Raw genomic sequence first — 9992 nt, 5'->3', positions numbered from 1 at the left:
CATCAAATTTATGGAATCACATAAAACGGGCAAATTGTAAGGACATGGTACAAGATAAGTTGCTACATCTTTGCCCTCATAGGAGGTGTTTTCATGTGCTGGGCAAATTCATTCAGACTGAAGGTCATCGCTTTCTGCAAAACGAGCTGAAACTCTGTTATTTCTAAATAGAAATTCTACAGAACACTAACGGTACATCCCATACTGTACAACATGTTGTGTCTGATTGTAATGCTTGTCACAAGATGAAGAATTGAATTCATTTGTATACTTTATTTATTTCCATTCTTCTTCTTCTTCTTCTTCTTAATCTGTTTATCCTCCAGGGTCGGATTTCCCCTGGACTCAGCGAGGGATCCCACCTCTACTGCCAGTGTCCTGGAGCATGAGACTTTGGGTCGAGGGGATACAACAAGGGAGGAGGACCAGTACCTCGCCCAGGCGGCCTCACCTGCTATGCTGAAGAGGGGCCTTGCGGAGGGATGGGATGATTGGAAGGGACAGGCAAGGAAAAGGGAAGGAGGCAACCGTGGCCTAAGTTAGGTACCATCCCGGCATTTGCCTGGAGGAGAAGTAGGAAACCACAGAAAACCACTTCGAGGATGGCTGAGATGGGAATCGAACCCACCTCTAATCAGTTGACCTCTCGAGGCTGAGTGGACCCCGTTCCAGCTCTCGTAACACTTTTCAAATTTTGTGGCAGAGCCGGGAATTCAACCAGGGCCTCCGGGGGTGGCAGCTAATCACGCTAACCACTACACCACAGAGGCGGACTATTTTCATTACTGATGTTATCTTAACAGATTTGTTATTTAACTCCTTACCACATAGTTATCAATGAAATGTTTGACATTATATGAGTTTAGGCACATTTCAATGAACTAGATTTCGTTTTGTCAATTATCACATTATGAAATAAGGTTTGTTTATCCATATGCATTAATATTTATTTTATTTTATTTATTTATTCATTTGTATGTTTATTTCTTTATTTATGTCTACTTGTTAATCTTGTTAAGCACAGATTTGTAATTACACTGTTTGTTATGTTATGTTATGTGTTAAATATATATTACATTATAAAAATTGTGCAAATAACCAATAATAGAAAGTACGGAGCACAGTACCACTGATAATCTATATATATACAATAACTTGTTCTCACTGGCTGGCTGGTTGGCTGGCTGGCTGGCTGACTGGCTGGTAGGAATGACAAAAACGATGTAAATCACAGCACAAGTAATGAAAAATGATTGACACAAAGGATTATCAAACAGTATACATTTTGAGCTGCTCAGCACCTAAGGCAGGCAGGTATCATTTCACTGGTGGGAACTTGTCAGACCACGGAAGGGCATATGTTTGATACCCCAAACCATAAATCTTGTTAGGTTACGGCAACACAAAACTGATGTGTTAAACATGACATTTATCAATCAGCAGAGTCACTGGAACTTCGGCGGGCTGCCCAAGAGGGCCGTCCTTGGTAAGTGCAGAGTCAAAAAAAAAAAAAAAAAAAAAAGGAGAGAACAGAGGGGAGGGAGCATACAACAAACAAAATTAAAGAAAAGGGAATCAATTTAAACAAGTTATATTTCAGCCATAAATGACTAGAACAGGCAAAGTGCATCAATCCAAGAATAGGAATCACAAAGATTTTAGTAAGGACTCGCCCCTTCTAACAACAAAATGCAATCAAGACAGATCTTGATTTTTTTTTAAATCTTGGGAATAACACCAATAAGTTTCTGCAAAAGCCCATGACCTGTATTCGGCAGAAAACCACAATTAGTATATATTTTATTTAAATAATTTTTTCTTTTAAAAATGACGCTGTTTAAGAAAGAAGGAGGAGGTATTAACACAATTTGACAATAGTGATTAAAGGCCACACTTACAATCAAATATCAAACCCAAAAGGGGGTAAGAGAGTTAGAGCACGTTACAAGACACAAATATACGACTTAATACCGTGAAAAAAAAGGGAAAAAGGAGACAGACTGAGAAGGGAAGGAAAGGGAGGGGGATTTTTCCAGGCTACTTAAACCCTATAAGTTGGCAGTGTGAGCGACCGCTCCGGCCTCAAGAAAAGTTCAGGAAGTGGCAACACTTCTAACATTTGTCCAGATACAGTTTATCATGTAAAGTAGAAGATTAATTAAGATATCAGTCTGAAGGACTCTGTTAGAATGAAAGCCATAAAGGCACAGAATAATCAATCGTTCAGTGTTCAAGTCTTGATTGAAAACACGAAAGATGAAAAAGTTATAACATTTGCTCACCCAGTCTGAAGATTTTCAATGCAGCTTTTCACAGAATAAAAATGTAAAACATCGCAACGGGCCAGCCGCCTGCGAAATACTCCGCTGTCTCCACTCAGGGATGTTTTCATTCGATGTCTGACCGGAGAAACAAAGTAATAGCACACTTGTATAGGTGGTGAAGTGATTCCAGAAATTACTTGAAGAAAAATACGTAGTGTGACGTCACAGCGGAGCAGCAGCAGTGGAGTGGAACAGGCCAGTTTGTGAACAGCTGGGTGAGCATGCAGATGGAGAGAAAATGGCAGCAGTATAATGCAACGGATGGCAGATGGTAAGAAGAAAAAATATTGATGTAGTAGAGAGGCCGTAGCACCATGAACTTGCTAAATGCATGTAAAAGACCCATAGGGAAAACATGGGGCCTAAGACGATCAGTGGTAATGTGGATATACAAAATGATCATTAGACTGTTGATGGCCTATGCTGCAATCATCTGATGGCGGAAAGTAAGTCAAGGAAAAGTCGGCAGTAGGTTGGATAGCCTACAGATAATAGCATGCATAGCCATAACTGGGGCTATGAGAACTACGCCGACATATGCCTTGAATACTTTACTAGACCTGCCATCACTATGCAATTTCATAAAAGGACATGCTAGAATGTGTTCATATAGATTGGCACAATCAGAGTGCTGGAATGCACAAAGACCCAATCTAGGACACTGTAAAATTAACAGAGTCATAACATAGGAAGTTCTACACATGCCTTCTGATCATATGATACCAAAGTACAACTTTGAAAAACCGTTTGAGACCCAGATAATAAAAATAAAATAAAAAATAAGACTGGGATATCAACAAATGGAATACGGAAAAAGAAGATATAGTGTGGTGGACTGATGGCTCAAAGACTGTGGATGGCACAGGAGGAGGGATCAATGGGGGAAGACCTGAGAGATCAATCCAGATGAGCCTGGGCAGACACACTACAGTCTTTCAAGCTGAAATCATAGCTGTTACAACATGTCTTGAAGAAAATCTGAAAATGAACTATAGGAATTTTCATTTTTACGGACAGCCAAGCGGCCATTAAGGCACTAGAGGCAGTCCGGATAATATACAGAATTGTCTGGTGTTGCCACTCACTTCTCCTGAAGCTCTCAAAGTACAACATTGTCAAAATATTATGGATACCAGGGCATGCTGGTATAGAAGGAAATGAAAAGGCAGATAAACTGGCCAGGAAAGGGGCAGAAACACATTTTGTAGGCCCAGAACCTGTATGCGGGATTTCCTATGGACAAGCCCGATACTACATAGGAAAATGGGTACCTACAAAAGAAACAAATGGAAAACTGGGAAAATACTCCAGGATGCTGGCTTGCAATGGAACTGATAAAAGGACCAAACAAGAAGCATACTAAAGAACTGTTGAAACTCAGCATCAGAGAAAGTATAAGCTGGGTAGTAGGACTGTTGACAGGACACTGCCCTCTGAAGAAACACCTACATAGAATTGGAGTAATAAGAGACAACATATGTAGGAAATGCAATGAAGCAGAGGAATCAGCTGAACACATACTTTTCGAATGTGAGGCGCTGGGTAGAATCATACTCTGCACTCTAGGACTACCAGGTGAAGAGAGAGAAATCCAAGAAGACCCAATAAGAACAACCTGCAGCTTTGTGAAGGGAGCAGGTATATCTAGGTGGGAATGAAGAAGAAACATGGTAGCAAAAGATCTTAGAGGTCGACACTAATTAGGAATTAATATTTAGAGGCCCCTTGAAGGAAAGAAGAAGAAGAAATCATAGGATTACATTATTGTACTTACAAATTGCACAATGTTTATTCGCCATGGTTATGTATGTTTTTCAACAATCCATTTCGAGCCACGCATTTGTATATATTTACATGAACCCTAGCTCATAAGAACCGCAGGTGTTATGCCCCCTTCCTTCCATGAGGCAAGGTTGGCGGCTCTTACTTACGTCACATTCTCACAGATGTACCGCATGTGCTGTCAGTAGGGGTATAGGAGGGTGGTGTGACGTCATACTTATAACGTCACGATCATTTTTCTCATCCACGGTGAAATGTTAAATAATTAAATCCGTCGCGCATGCGAAAATTCAGACTTAGTTTTCAGATATTAATTCCCTGTCTCTCTCTAACACCCTATGTCCTCTTTAGTGTTTTATATGACAGGTACCCTAATGAACATATCTAATAGTATATGACGGCACCTACAAGTGAACTGGAGATAGCGGGCTTGTGTACCGTAACCATGTAGGCTTAAGTTATTAAGTTGATGGTTGATAGCTTTTTCTGTTCCCCAAAATTTTGTTTTTAGCTTTCTTGTGTGGTGGTTGTTATTAATAACAATAACATGCATATCATACATATTTATGTCATGTTATGGCCTTTCAGCTGAAATAAATTCTTAATTTAATTAAATTCAGTTGATGTAATTGTATATTATTTCTGATAAGCCACTATCGTTTTTAGGGAACTGAAATTAGCAGTAAAAATATAAACTGTTGACAGTGCCCTTACTTTTTTTCTTTTATTTCTTTTTATGCCTCAGACCATGCATGGAAAGTGCCAAATTTTTGGGATACACACCGATAGGGAAGAGGTCCGCCAGCAGGAAATATTACCTTATTTCACCATTTCCTGTTGCTAGACATGATATTTGCAAAGAGTGGCTGGACGTTTTGGGAATCCAAAGGTTGCGGCACCTTCCTTCAAAGCAGCTGAGGAACTGCACTATGTGTTCGAGACATTTTCACGCTCCAGCTATCCAGGACCTCTATCAAAGGTACTGTCCCAGGTAGAAGTAAGTATTTATTATCATTATTAATATTATTAATGTTCACAGTACTGTGACCTATCAAATTTTTCTCTGGTTCATTTCAAATTGCTCTCCAGAGGAGGTAATTATGATAAATTCATCAGTGGCAGACGAGGGTGAACCTCACTTCTCATAATGAAAGTTACTGTAATGCCTGTCATATCTAGTCTTGCCTTACCTAGTAAGTTGAAATTTGTACATCTCTTAGAGGCAGAGTGTAGCTAAAATTCCTAACATTTGAATGTACCATTTTAAATTTTTGTCCATGCTCCTCTCAGCATGTAGGGATCTACTTTTGGAGTCAGTGAATATCAAATTTGCAATAACAGTACGATTTTCTTCATTAATTTCAACCAAACATGAACAGAGCAAAAACAGTCCTTTAATATCCCCTAATACAGTCAAGTGCTTAACGAATTTAGGTGGACAACATGCTGAATGTAATTTTATTCCTGTTTTTCCTACCTTAAGAACCATAGGGGGACCATAATAACCATAGATGTTTATGAATGAATGATGATGGAATGAGATTTGAAAATCAATACCCTGCATTCACTGTAGTAGGGGAGGAAAAATTCATACCTTACTTAGTGATTATTTTTTTCCCCATACAGATGTGCCTCGACATAAGTTTGGTCCTCGGTCAGGTCCTTCAGCTGCTACGAGTTCTGCTGCTGCTCCCACCACCTTCACTCTTGCTGTTACTGCTACTACAGTACTTCTATCTGTGTTACTACCACTTGTAGTATTGCTGTTTCTACTACTACTGCCAATAGTGACACTGTTGAACCCTGACCAAAATGCTTAATTCCTTTTTATTTCCTACAGGAATTGGCAAGGCTTTCTTCAAAGTGTTATAATCTCGAGCCAGAACGGTGAGTAGGCTAGTGATGAGAAAGTTTGGTCCCTCATTTTTAATGAAGTTTGTTTGTCTGCTGTACTTCATTACAATGTGGCTTTGGATTAAATTGAAGGGTGCATAGACTATAGACATCTAGGACGTACCAACAGATTTGCTGATCATGCCTTGGTGTTCATGGTTAGAGGTCTACTGCTCATTCATAATCATTCAGTTGCTGTGGATTTGTTATGTCCCGCGGAATCGAGTGCCCACATATGATTCACGCTAATCCAGACACCGCTTGAGCACAACACAACGTGATAAGCTGAATTCCAATGTAACTCACACAATTATGCTGACAGTAATGAAGATTTTTCATTTAAATAAACAGTTTTACAGTGTTTATGTTTTAATTTGGATCGCATAATGACTGAAATATGTGTAGCCTCCGTAGCTCAGGCGGCAGTGCACCGGCCTCTCACCGCTGGGTTCCTTGGTTCAAATCCCGATCACTCCATGTGAGATTTGTGCTGGAAAAAGCGGAGGCGGGACAGGTTTTTCTCTGGGTACTCTACTTTTCCCTGTCATCTTTCATTCCAGCAACACTCTCCACTATCATTTCATTTTACGTGTCAAACATTAATCATTGCACCAGAGGAGTGCGACAGGCTTCGGCAGCTGGTACAATTCCTATCCTTGCCGCAAGATGGGGCTTCATTCATTCCATCCCTGACCCAGTCACTGACTGGAAAACAGGTATTATTATTATTATTATTATTATTATTATTATTATTATTATTATTATTATTATTATTATTATTATTGTACCGGGCGGTACACCTCCGCGCCGCTAATTCAAACATTGCGCCAGTTGAAACTCCTCTACTGGAGGAAGCCTGAACTTTAACCACCATGTTAATTCTAAAGTTTCTCAGAAGATGTCGCTATTGTAAATTTTGAAGAGTTCTGAACTGTGTCTTTTTCGATTTATATTTGTTTTCTCTGTAGTGAGAAGTGTGAACATTCTCTTCTAGATGGCACTACTGAGGAACTACTATTGTGCACCCTAGTGCGAAGTGAAGGAACTGTTTTTTGAGAAATTTTGTGTTCATAAGTTTGTTCTTTGTTAAATTTCTTTCAGTCATTTTTTGGGTTGGCAGTATAACCCTTCTCTTTCCGCTTGTTTTGAATTTGGCCAATCCCGAATTTCTCTAATTAATTTTTGACCAATAACGTACGTCTTCTCCGATATGGATATGTTGCTTGATCCTGGCCAATAAAGTTGAGGGGGGGTGTGGGTTCCCATTCTTGAAAGGTCTCGAATGTTCCACGAGGGTATTTAAACTGCTGATTTTCTGGTCTCCGGGCCACTTCAGTAACATCTTTCCTAGTGTGATTATGTAGCAGGGGATGGGAAGCGCCTCTTCCTTTGGGCAGCAGTTCTTCCATAAGGTAATGGCCTTCTAATAACTTCATTTCTTGCTAGCTCAGCAGTTTAACCCTCGGGGCAGGTTCGAAACTTTTATCATGTAACCTTCCTTTAAAATGTAAAAGACACTTGGTATAAATTCCGTCTCTTTAACTACAAATCGGGATAGAGAGTGCCTAACCCTCTCGAGCTCCCTCTCATATTGTTTTTGAGGTGACTACGTTTTCATAACCGTTTTTCTTCGCTTCATAATGTAATAAATTTTCCTATCGTGCCACCTCCGCAGTATGGGATTAGCCCTTGCATAAGCGGCCTAAGAGCCAAATAGGTTTTAAAAAGGTGTATTAGGAGTGCAAGTTACGCCTCCACTCAAGTTGGTATTTTGGGGCCATGTTATTGTCCTGTTTCTTTAGTGAATAGGCCTCAGTAGGTTGGGTATTTTTACCCCTGTTCTTGTGTGCCTGGAGGGCAGCTTGAAGGTGGAGTTTGGTGTGGCCTTTGAATTGGCTTGAATTTTGAGAGCGGGTTCGCTCTTTCTAAAAATTGTATTTTCTGTGTGCCTCAAGCAGGCTTAACTGGGTAATTGGGAGCAAATGCTCCTTGGCATGATTGGGGTTTTCTGCCCCTTTGTTGAACCTTGTGTATAGGTAAAGTTGGGCTCATTGCTCAAGGATTGTGAATCTGGGGTTCGAAGCCCAAATTCCATTAATAAACTGTAATTGTACTTTCTTAACTTGTTGATATACAACTGAGTTCCTGTTATACTTGTTATTTCTTGATCTCAAAAAGAAAATATAACCTTTGTTAAATTTTAAATTAATTTTAATTTCGTTGTTGAGACCTATTCCATCCAGCACCTTCTTTCACCTCTAACTACCACGGATAATTCCGTAACAATTATTATTATTATTATTATTATTATTATTATTATTATTATTATTATTATTATTATTATAAGGAGATTAGGTACGGCATTAAGCATATCTGCTAAATGGGAAGTGAAAAACTGTAATGTGGAGTTACTTTCCATAACAATGAACCTTTCAAACATGTGGTTTACTGTCTTCATAGTCTGTTCCTTTATATCAGCTCATCATTTCTGTAGAACTGCATGATAATGAACAAATACTAAAGTGGAAGTGTCATGTGATATTGTGTGGATGAATTTTGTAAAGAAGTCATAGTTTTGGTTAAGCATCCATTTCTACCAAAGGAGGTTTCACTGAAAATTTTGTATTTTAAAAACAATTTCTCATCAGAACACAGGAAATGTGTTATGCTCTCTCCTCTCCTATTTGCAATTTGTTTGCACATCTTCCTCTGCAGAAGTATGTACTGGTATGTATTCAATGTCTAAGTAACTAAATTAATATTTGTGAATTTTGTGATATTGGTAACTCATTCATTTGATGTGATGGTAACAGTTGTACAAACTTCAGTACACATATGTCCAAAGGCACTCATGATTCAACAAGGTGATGACATAATAAGGGGTATGTTTATATATGTTTACTAGCTGACGTTCCCATGCTTCGCTACAGAATTCTACATTGTATAGAGAATTCTAGGGTAAGTAGTGTATACCTTATGGGTATGATTGTATTAAATTGTGTACCTCTTAACGTTACCCCAGAAATACGATGGGGAAGTCACCATTTGTCCTTTCTCATGTGGTCCTGGCCTTTCTTAGGCCAATACCTCTATTTTTCATAGTGTTGGCCTCCTTACGTTTCTTCTCTCCGATTACTAGTATATAGAGGATGGTTGCCTAGTTGTACTTCCTCTTGAAACAATAATTACCACCACCACTCTTAATCATAGTCGATACGATAAAACTGAATTAGACATAAATGATCGGACCAATAACATAGATGTTTAAAAATTAAATTATAGGCTTCTTCCTCCAAACTACAATATCAACCATTGTGAATAAAATTATTTATAGCGTTCATTGTAGTGACTCATTCCCCGACGAAAAATACCAATTTTCATTGAATTCTGTTCAGCCATTTTCTCGTGATGTGTGTACGTATATACAGACAGAAATGGCAAAAAATTAACACCATCGGATAGTACGAGTCCCTGTGTTTAGTACACCTATGTGAGGAACACCATAGGTTTGCATTGCCTGTAAATGGCGCTGCAATGTGAGAAATGCTATAGGTGTGTGTTATATTTGCGCATTACATTACCTGTGAGTAGTACCATAATGTGTGAAATACCGCGAGTCTACGTTACTTTCGATTAGTACCGCAACATGACAGATACCATGGTTCTACTTTCCTAGCGATAAGTACCATTATGAGGGGCCGATGACCTGGTTTTTGGACCCCTTTAGACTACAAGCATCATCGATTCAGGATTGTGCTTTAGAAGCAGTCCTTTGGTCAGTAATCCACTGATCCACTGATTGTTTTAAATTTATAGTCATCCATTCATTCTTTGTCACGTTTTGAATGCTGGTCAGTGGATGATTTTGGACTTTTAAATTGTCATTACATTTTGTATCATTAGGGGCCAATGACCTAGATGTTAGGCCCCTTTAAACAACAAGCATCATCATCTTAGGCAAGTAGATTTGTGGTGAAGGCGAGACATTTGGTG

Source organism: Anabrus simplex, chromosome 2 (assembly GCF_040414725.1).
Source record: "Anabrus simplex isolate iqAnaSimp1 chromosome 2, ASM4041472v1, whole genome shotgun sequence".
Lineage (NCBI taxonomy): Eukaryota > Metazoa > Arthropoda > Insecta > Orthoptera > Tettigoniidae > Anabrus > Anabrus simplex.
Note: the sequence above shows the minus strand (reverse complement) of the source record.